Below are 15,593 nucleotides of genomic sequence, written 5' to 3' on the forward strand. Positions count from 1 at the left end.
CTATATTTTAGCAAATTTTTCTAATTGGCCTAAGTGGGAGATTTGATCTGATTCAACTATCATTACTGGATGTGAAAGTTCAGTTTTCCTTTCTTTTCTTTTCTAAAACATTTTTGATAGGAAGGCAATTCTTAAAACAGTGTGGAGGACAGATTAGAAGAGAGAAGGGATGTACAGTTCTCACCAAATTGGTTCCAAAGTGGATGTGCCAATCAACACTTCCATTATTAGTATTACATGAGAGTTCCAGTTGTTCCATGACTATGTTTCTTTAGCCCTGTTTGCCTGGTGAGGAATTGTTTGTAAGACAATGAATTCTATCTCCATTATAGAGTTGTATCTCTGATGTGTGGGTGGGAGGGGATGTGGCCAGGTGGGATGGGCAAGTAACTCTTTTTTTTTTGAATATGAAGGCTTCCTGTTTATTTTAGCAGCTATAAGGATACTGGCCACTTTTCTGGCCTTAATGGCCAATCAAAATGTATCTTTAGTTAGAACTCCCTCTTCAGAGTTTATTTAGAACATTATCTTGGGGACAAATGGAATTAGATGCAAATATTCTGCTTTTCAGTAATTACCTGGTAGAATCTCCACAGCTCTTTCCTTTCCTAAGCCCCAGACCCTCATATCTCTGATCTTTGCATCATTTCTATAGTCTGCTGGGAGAATTCCTTGTTTGGAAGGTGCTTGTCTGTTTTGTGAGGTGTGAGTTTCTGGCAATGCTGGATTTCCCCATCAATTTATTCTCGTCTATTATACATTTTCCAGGAATCCCTTATTGCTTTTCCTGGCATTCTTCCTGCTTTTCCAGTGTTTTTTAAATGAAATATTTGTTAATATTATTTCATTTTGAGGGAGAGATAAAATTTGTGTACTTTTCCACCTTGCTCAGAAATGCCATAAATTTCTAATATCATCGTTGATATACTTTAAAATAACTACTTTCATAAATATATTTCAAAAAATATTTCATATTTTATATTGTCCCCAAGTAAATAATATACTTTTCCAAGAAGACTGAGAAAGAATAATTACTTGGATTTACGTTTCCAATCCCCTTTCTTTTCTTCATTGTTTTATCTTGATAGTCTGAAATCCATCTGAAATTCAATGTTCGAATCTCATATTAACAAAGCTGTGTCATCTAATAAAATAATGTTTATCTTTAGCTTTCTTCATTTTCAAATTTATTTATCTTTTAAAAATATTTTACATCTTCTAACTGCCATGTTTTCTTGTTTTGATCATTATATCCATAAGAACTTTGTTGAAAAATTGTTCCAGGTTTTGAAATATTCTTCTTTTGTTTTGAAGGGAAAAGTGTCTTGCTTTTTACTCTTTTGTGGTATGAACTCTGTCCCTTTCAAATTTTTGTAAATTTTTCTTCAAACTTAAAAAAAAAATCTGTAGTATTAGGGCAAAGGAAAAAAATCATTCTTATTGTCCCTAATGTAAATATTATGGATTATTTCCTTTTTGATATATTATTAAAGTCCTAGCACAGGACTAGCAAGGGTGGGCTAGCAAGGGCATGGGGATTCACCGAAAGCAGTTGTTTATAGTCATTGCATTAGACACTGGGGATACAGTGGTAAATAAGACAGACATACCTGCCTTTATAAAGCCTACTCATGGAGAAGGGAGAAAATCACATAAATGATAATAGTTACGTATGATGAGTTTTATGACAAGGTAATTACTGGGATTTATCAGAATATACCATAGCGTTTCCTATCTTAATCTAGAGATGAGGGAAAGGCTCCTAGGGACATTATGATATCCCTACCAGACTGTGACTTACAGATCAGCCATATTGTCTGAATCTAATACATTAATTATAGATTGACTCTTCTGTGTTTTCTATTTTATCTGATATTTTTCATAATTCTTATTTGTGTATTTTAGTTCTGTCCTTCTTGCACCTATATAACCACTATAGGGATACCAGTTTTACCCTGTTTTCTCAGAGTATTTGGTTGTAGAATATAAAATTTACAAAAATTTATTTTAAGAGAAAGAATGTGATTTCAAAGAGAGTTCTTCCTTGGAAAGGGCTTGGGGAATACATTCACTGTTCACTGTCATTATCAGAAGAAAAATATGAGAAGCACCCATTTGAGTATCCTGTGTTACTTCTTAGTACCAAGTGTCATCTTTACTTTTCATGTAATCTATTCTACTCTGCTTAAATCTAGTCTTTCCTTTAATTTCATATGAATTCTGCTTCTCTCATATATAAATATTTTAAATTAAATATCAAATTGTAATGACTCCCCTCAAGTCAGTAGTTCTGGAATGTATAAGGTGGAGGCTGTTGACATTAACTCTTGTTTTTTTGTTGTTTTATTTTTCTTCCAGTTTTATTGAGATATAATTGACATACAGCACTGTAATTTTAAGGTATACAGCATAATGATTTGACTTACATACATCATGAAATGGTTACCACAATAAGTTTAGTGAACATTCATCATTTTATATAGATGCAATAGTCGAAAAGTAGAAAAAACATATTTTTTCCTTGTGATGAAACCACTTAGGATTTACTCTCTTAACAACTTTCTTATATAACGTACAGCAGTTTTAATTATGTTTATCATGTTGTTCATTGCATCCCTAGTACTTACTTATCTTATAACTGGAAGTTTGTACCTTTTGACTACCTTCATCCAGTTCCTCCTCCCCCCATTCCTTGCCTGTCTTACTCGTGGATCTGATCTCTTTCTATGAGTTTGTTTGTTTGTTGTTTGTTTTTGAAGTATAATTGACCTACAACACTATGTTAATTCTTGGTTAACAGCACAGTGATTGGTTATTTCTATACATTTCAAAATGATCACCAATATAAATCTAGTTGTCATCTGTCACCATAAAAGATAATATATAATTATTGACTATATTCCTCATACTGTGCATTTCATACCTGTGACTCATTTATTTTGTAACTGAAATTTTGTATCCCTTAATCTCCCTCACGTATTTCTTTCCTCCCACCACCCCTCTCCCCTCAGGCAACCACTTGTTTATTCTCTGTGTCTATATCTCTGTTTCTGTTCAGTTATGTTCATTCACTTGTTTTGGTTTTCAGATTCCGTATTCAAATGAAGTAATATAGTATTTGTCTTTCTCTGTCTGACTTATTTCACTTAGCATAATACCCTCTAGTTCCATTCATGTTGTCGCAAATGTCAAGATTTCATTTTTTTTTAATTGTATATGGCTGAGTGATATTCCATTGTATATATGTATATACCACATCCATTTATCTGTTGAAGGGCACTTAGGTTGCTTCCATATCTTGGCTATTGCAAATGATGCTGCAGTGAACATAGGGGTGCATATAACTTTTCAAATTAGTGTTTTTGTTTTCTTTGGATTAAATACCCAGAAGTGAAATTGCTGGATTGTATGGTTGTTCTATTTTTAATTTTTTGAGGAATCTCTATACTGTCTCCTCAGGCAAAGGAAACAAAAGCAAAAATAAACTAATGGGACTGCATCAAACTAAAAACTGTTCTGCAGTGAAGGAAAGTATCAACCAAACAAAAAGGCCACCTACTGAATGGGAGAAGATATTTGCAAACATTATATCTGACAAGGAGTTAATATTCAACATATTCAAAGAACCCATACAACTCAACATCAAAAAAACAAATGACCGAATTAAAAAATGGGTAGAGAACCTGAATAAACATTTTTCCAAAGAAGACATATAGATGGCCAACAGGTGCATGAAAAGATGCTCAAAAGCACTAGTCATCAGGGAAATGCACATCAAAATCACAGTGGGATATAACCTCATACTTGTCAGAATGGCTGTTATCAAAAAGCCAACAAATAACAAGTGCTGGTGAAAATGTGGAGAAAAGGGAACCCTTGTGTGCTGTTGGTAGGAATGTAAATTGGTGCAGCCACTATGGAAAGCAGTATGGAGATAACTCTTAAGTGGTTTTATTGTTCAGTCTGATTCTTGACTTGCTAAGGATGAAGTATAATGACTAGGATAGTGTAGTGAGGGCTGGTTTTTATAGGATCCTAATGACTTTTTTTTCTAGCAACCATATGGCAAATACTAAGTTCTAGTATTCAGTAATTTCAAACCTCAACCTTGTACTAATGGAGTCAAGGCTGGTTTTAGAGTTTCTTCTTTGGTATTAGGTTTTTCATTTCTGTTTCTATCTCAAGATAGCCTAGGAATATTGTTCAAGTGTGGGTTTCTTAGTCCATTTGCCTTCATAAGAGACATAGGAGTCTTCCCCACAGAATATTGGGGTACTCCAGATTGGAGGACTAACCCAGGTTTTTCTTTTTAAACTTTTAATTAAACTAACCTAGGTTTTTTATTGGGGCAGAGATCAAGATTTTGAGGACCTTGAAACTCAGAGATAACTTGTGCTCTTGGTGGAATGGTAAGGGAGTTTAGTTCAGGTGTTGAGAAGAATAATCAGTCATGCAAACAGAAGGCTTTGGAAGGAAACTTAGAGATGGTTTGATTCAACATCCTCCTGTTAGAGGTAAAGATATATCTAGGCTCAGCAAGTTTGAGATATTTGTTCAAAGTCGAGGGATTTATTATTTAAGGAAACTAAGTTGATGACAGACCTAAAATTAGGCTCCAGGTATTCTGAGTCCTAGGATGGTTTTTGTACATTTACAACTGCACTGCTGCATAAAGTCTCAGTGGCGAGCTTGTCAGAACATTCTGGTAACTGGTTTCTTGGCACCACAGTATTCAGCCACTAGAATTAGATTCCATTTCTTCTCTACCCATCTGCATTAAACTTTTCCCTATACCTTTCCCTCATGTCCCTTGGAGTTTCTACAGATAGTTAAAAACAAATTTTGAACTTAACCTGAGAGACAGACAGACAGGAGGGAGACTAACACCAATGACTGCTTAATTCTATTCTTATCATTAAAAGTTCTTTTTCAAGTATTGTTAATGGGCAAGGTAAATTTTTTTACTCAAGATGTTAATATTATTTAGTCTTTGTTTAAGCTTGGAATTCTGTAAAAAAAATTCTACATATTTCATGATTCATTTTATTCTACTTCTAATGTAATTTGAGATTTAAAATTTTTCTTTATTATAAATGGTGACTGAATGATTTTACAGAAATTATTCTTTTAAACTTCTTCCCAGATGTAAAAGAAAAAAAATCCCCCAAACCAACTTATTTCACTGTGAATCTTCAGTCTTTTGGTATGATTTCCTTTATTTGTAAATAACCTCTCATTAAATATTATTATTCCAATGTTATAGTTGAATAGTTTTATTTTAGAGGAATTTATTGTCTAGTTGGCTAGTGAGTTCTAAAATAATACTGGGAACATACATAATTCTTATTCTTCTTAAACCTCTGCTTGGTATTTTCTTGAAAATAATATTAATTTGAATTGTATTAAAAAAATCAACCAATCAAGAATATGTACTTATCGCTGAAGAAAATAAAACATAAATTTACTCCAACAATTTTTTATTAAGCACCGTTATTTCACAACCCTGGAGTGTGTGGGGATATAGAAAAGAAATGTAAGGCACATTATCCATTCTCAATTTTAAAAAATGATACACACATACACACACACAGAGCAACATTTTCTGGATTTTTCATTCAAGTAGTAGCCCCAGTAGCCCATACAATTTCTAGTCATATTGGATTTTGTACATCTGCTTTAATATAGTATATTATAGTAAACTTCATGCCTTTCCTGATAATGTTCTTTCTCTCTGTCTAGAATGTTACTCCTCTCTTTGTCTCTTGATTTACCTGCTTGTTTGCCTACTTATCTGTAAAGATTCAATTGAAAGGTCACTTCTTCTATGGCAGTCCTCCCCAGTACCTCCTTCCCTTAATGCACTATTAAAAATAGTTCTTTTCTCTGTGCTCCTTCTGTACTGTGTACTTGTTCCTTTTCTTAGAGCTAAAGAATACTTGATTGCTCTAAAAATCATCAACAACAACAAAATAAGAGCCGTGTGTCTGTGATCATTTATGGTCTCCATTAGGTGAGTGTTAGGTAATTTCCTATATGGAAAAACATTTGCTTGTCAAAATCTATAGGGAAGAATATTAAAAAAATCACTGAAAAACTGTTCCAGAATTAAATTCTTGGAGGTATAATGTGTTCATCACACTTAAAAAAAGAAGTAGCAGTCTCCTTTTTCTTGACTGTGAACTTCTTAAGAGCAGGGACTGTGTCTCATTCATTTTTGTGTTTTCCCTGCTTAGAAATGTGTCTTGTACATCGAGGGACTCAACTGTTGTTTGTTGACTGAAAGGACAAGCATCCAGGGATTGTGGTATATAATATACATTCATTCTGCTTGCTCAGTGTGTTGCATATTTTCCATTTGCCCCTCCAAATTCATTCTCTGCCCTTACCTACCCTACCGTGTGCCCTGCGCCTGACTTTTAAGGCTTATATCAATGGGCTCCTATTCCCTTTGGCTCTTGGTTGAGTTGAGTCAATGAGGAGCCCTGGGAGGAGATTGGAGGGAGAGAGGGTTTATTTTTTTGCTCCTTTCAAGGTGGTTTCTCCTACAGGACTCTTTGCTTTTTGGTTTTAGTAACTGCTCCTTTTCCTTATCCCTTTAGACAGCTCTTCTAAGTTACTAGACTATCTCTTGTGGCTTCTCTATACCCCATTTATACCTTTGTAATTTGTCCCTTCAAAAATAAATTTTCTTGAATTATCCTAATTTGAGTGTTCCATTTGTTTCCTGTTGGGACTCTAACTGATAAATCCAGCAACCATTCTTCTGCCTTTTCCTTGGATGAAAAGTCCTCTTTTCCTTTCAAAAACACCTTTCTTCCATGTATAGCTCATGGAGCTGATCTCACCCACTGTCCCAGGGAATGGCCTATGACTCAGACTTGCCAGAGTATCCATCCCTTTAGCTTGACTTATTGGTTTATTGATGGGCTCAGGACCAAAATAATTTCTCCTCTTGCTATTTTTTCTAGCACTACTGGGAAGGAGGCACCCTCTCCTAAAATTACGTAAGCCAGGGGTATTTAAGAGCCATCTTTGCTTTCATGTGGAGGGAGAGTCTTCATAAAATGAAGCCATTGTAAAGGAGTGCTGGAAGAGGAAAAGATTTAGTCCAGTTTGAGTTGAGTCTCTGTTATTTGCAACTAAAAAATATCAATTAGTGTATGGGATCATTAACATCCACAAACAATGGTTTTGTGTTAGGAACTGGGTAAAGGAAAGCGACTGTATATGAGGGGTGTGTTGTGCTAATTTATGACAATAGCATCTAGAAAGCAGAGGTCATTTTGTTTCTGTATATGTCTGTATATGTCATTTTGTTTCTGTATATCTATTAACTTGTGGATGTAAAAATTTAAATATTAATGATTCTAATTCTAGGGGAGTATAAGAAACTTATCTGCATAATATTAAGAAGTTCTTCTATTTAAACAAATTTTCTAAACCTTATAGAATGAATCTTTTCTACACTTTTTCTTATATATTTTGGGTTTTCAGTAAATGTCTTATTTCCCAACCTATATTTGTAAGCCTAGTTTTTTTATTCCTCCATAGGCCAATGTTTTCCAAATAAAGATTGCTAGGTTTAACTTTAGTTTGAAGGAATCCATCAAATTGATTTCACTTGTGGTCTAAGTTTTATTTTCACTTGAATCTCTAGAGCAGGAAACCTATCAGTTGCACGAACTCATCTCTTAGTAAGAATTTTGAATGGAGCAGAGAGCAAATTGCAAAGGCAAATAGAATATATTGTTGAAAAATGTCCTGTTTCTGGCTGCATCTCAAAATAAGTTAAACGTGATAATTTCCTCAAACAGGCGTTTAAAGTAAGTAGTTTATCTGAGAGATGTATATCCTAAGACTGCAGCCAGTTAGGTGTGTCTTAGAATTCAAAAGTCATTTTGAATGGTTGCATTTCATTCAAATGAGTCTAAACATTCAAACCATGCTTCTTTTTTCAAAGGAGATGAAAAGGAAACAACAACAACAGTGTGCTCAGTTTTAAGGGTTTGGGATGAAGGGATTGCTTCTTGATCTATTGAAATCTAAGAGTTACAAATCTCTATCTGTAAGTGTCAAGTTATTTTTCAGGAAAGCTTTGAATTCTTTCAAAGAACACTGACAGTTGAGATTCTTTCCCCTGAAGGTTGATTATTTGGACCTCAATTTTCAGTTTTTCTAAAAGGAAAATACTGCTGAAACAGTATGTCTCAGTCCAGGATAAAGAACCAAATAACTTCTGATTTGGTGGTTAAAATCCAGAAACACCTGCTAATGAGTCTGAACCCGGATTATTCAACCCTTCCTCTGAGTCTCAGAGATACCTTTGTAACCTCACTTCAAAACTCCCACCCTCTACTAAAAAATAAAACAAACAAATGTATATAACAAAACAGAAACAGACTCACAGATATAGAGAACAAACTAGTGGTTACCAGTGGGGAGAGGGAAAGGGGGAGGGGCAAAATAGGATTAAGGGATTAAGAGATACAAGCTACTATGTATAACATAAATAAGAACAAGGATATGTTGCACAGCACAGGGATATATAGCCATTATTTTGTAATAACATTAAATGGAGCATAATCTATAAAATTATTGAATCTCTATGTTGTACACCTAAGCTAATATAATATTGTAAATATTATATATAATATATATATAATATAATATAATATAATATAATATTGTAAATCCACTACACTTCAATAAAAAAATTCAAAAAGAAAAAAAAGAGAAAATGAAGAGTGTTTTGTGACATAAAAATTATATGAAATTCAAATTTCAGTGTCCATGAATAATATTGTATATAATTGTATAAATTATATATATAATATAATTGTATAAAATAAATACAATAAAATTGTATTGAAATATAAAGAAAACTTCCCACCCTAATTTAGTAGGTTTTTTACTTTTTTGTTTGCACTAGCCTGAGTTGAATCTGTTGCTTGAAACTAAATGAAGTTCTTGAAGTGGTTGCACTCTTTATATAAGATGCAGTGGAAGATGCCTACCCCCAGCGAAAGCACAAATTTCATCACTGTACTCCAAAAATATTTCTAAGTCTTTCAAAAGAGATTAAAATAAATTTTAGTGAAAAACTGAGTGACTGCTATCAGCAGTTGTTATGCCTGCTTTCGTATGTAATATTTCATTTGGATCTGTATTCATTTTTCTAAGGCTGCTTTAACAAATTACCACAAACTACGTGGCTTAAAACAACAAAAATTTATTCTCTGACACTTCTGGATGCCAAAATTCTGAAATCAAGGTGTTGGCAAGATTTCACTTCCTTCTGAAGGCTCTGAGGGAGAATCTGTTCCATGCCTCTTTCCTAGCTTCTGGTGACTGCTGGCAATTCTTTGCCCTCCTTGGCTAGTAGCTGCATAACTCCACTCTGCCTTAATCTTCCCATGGCTTTCACCTCTGTGTCTCTGTGTCTTCTCCATTTCTGTCTCTTATAACAACACTTGTATTAGATTTAGAACCCACCTTGAATCCAGGATGATTTAATCTAGAGATTCTTAATTTAATCACATCTGCTATTTTCAAATAAGGTCACATTCACAGGTACCAGGGGTTAGGACAAGGATATATCCTTTTGGGATCGCTGTTCAACCTATTAGAGTCCTTCAATAACCTGTGAGATGAGTGACAATGTTATCATTCCCATTTCACACATGAGGAAGTCGAGGCTGAAATCACTTAGCCAGCAGAGTGGAAAGCAGGACACCAACCAAAACCTCATTGTAAGACCAATGTTTTCTCCTATGTCACAGCCTCTCTTGACACACTGCTTTTGCTGACATAATCATCTCATCTTTTAAAAAGATAACACATATTTAAACATTGTTTATAGATTTGACAAAAAGTTGCATATTTTATCAGCATCACTTAATTCTTCAATATAAAGTGATTCTTGTTAGCAAGTTATTCCTAACAAGATTCCTCAGCTTTTCAGAAAGAAAGGGAAATTAAGAGAGAAACCCAAATATGTTTTTCCTCATTATCTTTAGCTCTTTTTTTTTTTTTTTTCCTCTCATGAATCTAACTTTCCATTTATGCTGTTCTCCTTCTGCTCATTCTCATCCCCTTTCCTGATTCCTGGGGTTCAGACAGTGATGAGCGCTCTTGAAGAAGCCCAGGGAAGGCGTTCTGGTTTTGTCTACAATCCACTTTTATTGGCACTCTGTGTAAGTAATCAAGGCTGCACCTATGCTCTTATAGACAAGGGAGTAGGGCCATGATGCATGTTAGGTTTTTGGTTTTTAAGAGCATCTATTTTATAGATGCGTCCTATTGAGGGCAGACCATAGAGAGCACAAGGTAACGTGAATAAATTTGCTGCAAGGTATGACATGTGGCAGTAATTTGCCTGAGTGACCTAAGAAATCTTGACTATTCTTCTCATGTTTTTTAAATATTTGGAATATTCTACAATCCCACAAAACTCAAAAATTCAATTTACATTGAGTCAGTTGTAGAAATTGAGAATATATAGGAAGGATGTAACAAATGTTTGGTTTTCTAAACCAATTCTCGATTAAAATATACTTTACATTACTGTATTACTGAGCACTTGCCTTACATTAATCTGATTTCATTGCTCAAAAGGGATTAAAAAGTAACCAATATGCTTTTAAAAAATAAGACTAACCTTTAAAAAAGTCTGAGCACATTGTTTTTTTTTTTTTTCAAATGTAATATCTGCTCCCATCCACATTCTACCTTCACAAAAGAGTTTCTTCACAAAAAGAATTTTTTCTGTGAAGTCAGTCTACATTCTCCAAGAAATCCTGAATTCTAGACCTTCTTTGACATCCTCCTGTCCTCAAATTTGATGAGCATTTGGTTTGTACCCTACAATTTAATTTTTTTTTATTATTTGGCATGCACATTATAATTTTGAGTGCTTATCTTATGTCTTATCTTGTCACTGGAATGTAAATTCCAGAACCTGGTACTTACACTGATAGCTGTGAGTAACTAGCTGAACATGCCCAAATATAGAGCTATGACTGATGCAAAGTAAGTCTACATTTATTGTAAGCCTAGAGCTGACAGAAGTCAAATTTCCTGTTATATTACATAATACTTAACATTATCAAGGGTTTACTGTGTACTAAGCACTGCTCCAAATGCCGTCTATGTATTCACATCAGTTATGGAAGGACTGATTTGTTGGGAAGCCAGAGCAGCATTGCCATTATCTTGAGGAGTATAATTTTCATCAAAGTTTTGGTTGAAATCCCTTTCTGGAGAATATTATTGCTATTATGCAAAGTCAGGGCCAACTCGACTTCCATCTTCACATTCCTTTTCCACTCTGTCCCTTTTCAATGTTTTCAAGAACTCACACTTGTTGTCAGTGCCCATTCAAATCAGTTTGGATAGATGAGGCTATTGATTAATTTTGTCAACAAGTGAAGAAGGATTTGAGTGATTATATTCTTTTACTAATTTTTTTGCACTAACATTCTCGGCAGTTGATTTGAGAGTGTTAAAATTGCCAATATCATAGGTGGATTTAGGAGTGAAAGAAGTTCCAACTTCAGTTGCTTTAGTTTGGCTTTTCCCCGGTGAATTTTTACAGGAGGAGCAGCATGTTTAAGGACTAAGCCATCATACCATTTGGCGCAGTCTTGTCATTAACTTACTGTGACTAAAAATTTCCTACTCCTGGGAATCCAGATATCTGCCAGTATTTTATATTATCTTCCTCAATGACCAGCATTCTTAATACCCTAGATATAGGTTTTGGAGACTGTTCTAAGAAAGAAGCTTAGTAGACATTTTTTTTTTGATTGAGTATTCGTGTGTTTGGGCATGTAGGCCCCATATACCTGCAGCAAAAGACTGATTCTGATTTAGTTATCTCTCATATTCAGGAGTTAAAGATAAAAAATTTTCAGCCTCAAATTGTCTACATTCTCTCTTGCATTTCCCCTACCCCCAGTTTCACTGTCAGGGACATTAGTTCTATGGAGTCCTGGGAAAGTACTGCTACAAGACCAGGAACTTCCACCATAGTATCTGTTATGGGCTGAATGTTTGTGTTCCCCTCAAATTCATATGGTATTTGGAGGTGGGGCCTTAGGGAGGTGATTAAGTGTAGGTGATGTCATGAGGGTGGGGTCTCTGTGATGGGATTAGTTCCTTTATAAGAAGAGATCATAGAGCTTGCTCCACGCCCCCCCCCATCCCCGCCACCCTCCCCTGGCCATGGGAGGACATAGCAAGAAGACAGCTATAGGTAAGGCAAGAAGAGAGCTCTGACCAGGAATGTGACTATACTGGCCCCTTGATCTTGGACTTCCCAGCCTGCAGAACTGTGAGAAATTAATGTCTGTTGTTTAAGCCACCCAGTCCATGGTGTTTTGTTATAGCATCCTGAGCAGACTAAGGCAGTTTCCATTTTGATGATTTATGCTTTCAATACCATTTATTCCTTGCATACTCTATCCAATTTTTCTTGCCTTACAGTGTTACCTCCATTAGGATATCCAATACTAGAGTCAAAGGCATTTGAAGAATTTTGTCATCTATGATTCAAATCAAAACAATTTTCTGTCAATGAAAAGTTTTCATCATGCTTCTCAAAATTCAATAATGATAATTTTTTTGGTGGTAGAGAAGAAAAATTAACCCAGGCTAGAGCTCTGCCATTTTGGGTGAAGTCTCTCTGGCTCTGTAAAAACAGATTTCAATACCTCTTGGTAAGTCCAAAACCTAACAGGACTGCACAGAAAGGTGTTAGATTTTTTCTTCGAAACTTTTGTTTTCCAGTTTGTTTTTAAAATTTTTGTTTCCTTTGAAACAGGTTTTTTTGGAGATACTTAACAAATAGCTATTTGACATAGAGTTATTTTGAGTCAGCTACTGTACTTCTGTTAAAAGTTTTTATATGGTAACCTCCTAAATTAGCCAAGTTCCTTGTATTTAAGGTTATAGTGTCTTCTGAAACCTGTCTCTATATTGTTCCATGTATTTGCAGAAGTTGACGTATTTTATACAGATGAAATTATGGAGCTAAAAAGTAAAAATCAAAAGAAATTTCATATCTGAAGGAAAGAACACTCAGAATCATCATAGAGACATGTAGCTATCTTGGTAATACCATGATCCTATGAAATGGCAACATCTTAAATAAATATATACTTTTAATGTCTTTATTTAGAAGAGTTGTCCCATTGTGACGTGGAATAAGCTAACATCAGAAATTTCTATAACTTTTAATAAAGATACAAATGTCTATCATGAAACTTCAACAATATTTAAACAGCAATTTGAAGCTGTTTACTCAGTACACAGCTCAAAAATATCTAACAGCTCTGGCTGAAAAATATCAACAATAGGGAAGAGAGCAAAAATTCCGCTAGCTTAAATACTTCACCGCTTATATAACCTGTTTTGAACCTAAAAATGGAAGAAATGTCTGGGTCTTTTAAAAAATTTTTAAATTTATAGTATTTTATTATATTTTAATAAACTTCATGTCAAAATTATCCAAACTTGGTCTTTTAATTTTCCAATAGTATTTTAGGAAACTTTAGAGTCAAAATTATTTAAGAACATTATATTCTAAAAATGACCACCTCAATACCTGGAACCTTTTGTACAAAACCTAGATGTTCTTCATATCTGAGCAATTCAATCATCTGAGTAATTCACTCCTAGCAGAGGTGCTCTGGCCTGGAGGAAGTGCTATGCTCAGTCCCAAGAGGTGGTTTCAGTGCCATTTTCCCCTCCTCACAACCAGTCTCAATCCCAAAAATGACTCTGACTTGATCCACAATGTCCTGGGCCAAGTTTTGCAAGAGTCTCTTGAGTTTGGTTTTGAACACAGTGAATTTGAGCTGACTGTAGTATATCCAAGGGAAAATACTAGAAGACTGTGTTAGGCTGGGTCTTCTGAGAAGCAGTCACCAAGAAAGAATTTGAAGTACAAGAGACATTAGTGAAAAACCTGTGAAAGATAAACAGGGTGGGAACAGGAATCCACAGGGAACCTACAGATGCAGGTGTGACACCTGTGAAAAGAGATGGGGAAAGGAGGAGGGTTGGGTAAGGAGGGCCTCAGACTACAGTGAAGTTCTGAGCATGCGTTGGCCAGGCCACTGGGGGCCCCAGAGCAGAGATTGTCCATCAGTGTCCTGTGTTGAGCACGTATGACCCAGCTCCAGTATGCCCTCTGTGTTTGGTCATTGATAGGGTGCAGCCAGCGAGATAAGGCCTTGGTGTGGGTATGAATGCTGTGATGGATTCTGAAGATGGAGGCTGTCAGCCAACTGTACTCCCTGTAGCAGGTTCTTACTTGAAGGAAAATCTGAGCAGCTCTCCTCCATGGCCACGACAAAGATATGGAACTTGGTTTAATGATGTAGGAAGGTTGTTTTCTTAATAGTTGGCAAAGCATTCCTTTTAGGAAGGAAATATTTTGATTTGGAAAAATAATAAGCCAATTGATGTATGGAAGGATGTCTGCAGAGGCCTAAGCAATACAAATGATAGCTAAGATACTCTGAAGAGAAATTTTTTTTTTATTATTTACTCAACAAATATTTACTGAGCACTTAGGACATGTCAGATATTGTGAAGATAGAACAACAATCAAAACAGACAGCAACTCCTCCCTCATGAGATTTACATTCTAGTGAGTAGAGAAAGATAGTAAACAGATAAATGAGCAAGTTATATAGATTGTCAGAAGGTATAAGTGCTATGGAGAAAAAACAAAGCAGGGAAGGTTGATGGGTAATTCAGAAGTAAAGGGTTGCTATTATAAAAATGGTGTCTGGGAAGTTTTCACTGAGCTGAAGGAGGGTGGGGGTGGGGGGGTAAGCCTTGTAAATAACTGGGAGAAGAGCGTTCTAGACAGAAGGAAAAAAAGGCTCTGAGGCAGGAGTGTCCCAGAGCAGCAAGAAGGAGGACCTTCTGTGGTGGGAGCTGGTAAACAAGGCTGAGAGTTACTAGGGGTGCCAGGTCACGTAGGACACATTATAAGGACTTTGGCTTTTCTGTTGAGTGTGATGGGAAGCTATTGAAAGATTCTGAGCAGAGGAGTGGCACAAACTGACCCATTTTCAAAGGATCCCTCTGGCTGCTGTGTTGAAAATGGACAGCAGGAAGGCAAAGTAGAAGTAGAGAGACCAGTTAGGAGGCTATTGCAATAATCCAAGAGAGAAAATGGGAGGACTTTATTTTTTTTCCTGAGATGAAAGGGGCAGAGATGAGTAGAAAGAAAAGGTACAAGGAAAGGGGCTGTATGGAGACATGACCAATGAAGGTTTCCCATTGTGGAGTGGATAAAGGACATTATAAGAAGGTGAATGTCAAATATTACCTTTGAAATTGTTGCCATGTTTCTGTTTCTGCTTCATATTTAATCAAGCCTATTTAATCCAGCCTTTAATTTAATCAAGCCTATTTTACTCACAAATGTATTGTAGGAGTGTGTCTCTGTCTATCTATCTATCTTTTTTATTCTAGAAAAGGTCTGTGTGTTATAACTGGGTTGGCATATAGAACACAGTATATTCATGGTAGCAGGAGCTTGAAATCAAACATAATCAGGAGAATGAAAACCAGGGAAG

At 35.4% G+C, this 15,593-nt stretch overlaps 1 pseudogene; it reads right to left on the reverse strand.

The window, feature by feature from the left end:
• Positions 1-11,145: 11,145 nt before the first annotated feature.
• LOC132360152 (vasculin-like) overlaps positions 11,146-15,593 on the reverse strand; it is a 55,170-nt pseudogene continuing 50,722 nt past the window's right edge.

This window comes from Balaenoptera ricei, chromosome 2, assembly GCF_028023285.1.
Source record: "Balaenoptera ricei isolate mBalRic1 chromosome 2, mBalRic1.hap2, whole genome shotgun sequence".
Classification (NCBI taxonomy): domain Eukaryota; kingdom Metazoa; phylum Chordata; class Mammalia; order Artiodactyla; family Balaenopteridae; genus Balaenoptera; species Balaenoptera ricei.